This window comes from Colius striatus, chromosome 6 (assembly GCF_028858725.1).
Source record: "Colius striatus isolate bColStr4 chromosome 6, bColStr4.1.hap1, whole genome shotgun sequence".
Classification (NCBI taxonomy): domain Eukaryota; kingdom Metazoa; phylum Chordata; class Aves; order Coliiformes; family Coliidae; genus Colius; species Colius striatus.
Genome location: NC_084764.1, coordinates 47166442 through 47167837, shown reverse-complemented (window position 1 = coordinate 47167837; position 1396 = coordinate 47166442).

Here is a 1396-nt window from a genome sequence, read left to right as displayed (position 1 = left end):
TAGATCTGTCTTGCTAGAGCTGGGCTTTATTACATTGCTACAAACAAACCATCTGAGTTCCACCTATGAACACACAAAAAGTGTCTTAAAATCAAAGCAGAAATTTGATGCATTGCATTTGCAAAATTATCTTAGTATTTATACTAAAAAAAACCCCAAATCTAGAGATAGTCCTAAAAATTTTGTTCAGGTAGAGAGGACTTAAAAAAGAACTGAAAGAAAAATGTAGAATGGAGATCTTTGAGATCTGAATTCCAAGATTACACAATCAAGCTAGAAATGGTGCAGGGAAAAAGGGACAGATCAGAGGAGGATATTGCTGATAGAGGAGCATGATTCAATTGGTGACAACAAAGAAAATCTGCTGAGCAGATTATTGTGATATATTTGTAGAAAGAAATGAAAATGTCTGGAAAGTAAAGTAGTTACTCCTCTTGGGAAAAGTGGAAGTGAGACCAGCCCTATAACTATAAATAAAGACACAATGGAGAGCAGGGGCCAATTATTTTCCCTGGTAGATACCATTGGTCACAATATAGATGACTGTTTTCTTGAACCTTTCACTTGCAGAATTAGTATTTTCTGGGAAACTAAGAGTGGTCTGTTCATTTCTTCTTTCTCTTTTGATTGAAGCTCTGTCCTTTGTGTGGAATTCTGCAACCACGGCTGCCATTAAAGTTTAATTGCATTAGAGGAAAATCAGCTATGCCTCTTGCAAATCTAAAACTAATTCTCTGTCAATTATCTCAAATCCAGAATAAAAGTCAGTGTAGTAGAAAAAAAGGCTTTGCTCTGTTCTTTGGCTGTAGTTCTGCTTCAAACAGAGATCTTATCCATAAGCTTGAAGAAACTGTGGTCCAATTTAAATCTCTAAGTAGTATTTCAATCCTGTATTAGTTCTCAGCAGACCGACCAGCCAGAGGCTTCTGCTAAGAACGAACAAAGTCTTCCAGAAACATAAACTGTGAATTTCTTCTTAAACTGTAAATGTGATATTTGATCTTTCATGTTTTAAAGAGATAAGTCCTCCATAAAGCTGATTTGTTTAGATCTTGATTGTGTCTAACACCAGTAATAAAAAAGGCTTTTTCCATCCTCCCCAAGTCAGGATCAGAACTCTCGTGTATGAGTGTGTGTGTGTGTGCCCATGCATGTAAAAGCTGTTGTGCAAACACAAGACAATTTTACACACAGACTGTGTCCAGAAATACATCAATATTTTCACTGGATTTGTGTTGTTTACCACCCATATTCAAAGTATCAGCAGTTTCATACTGGACATAGTAGACAAACATTGTTTTTTAAATATACTATGGGAGAAAATCCAGGAATGTGACATCATCTGGGGGATGAGTCTGTTCTGTTCAGGGAGGGGCAGAAAACCAGAAGTTAGACT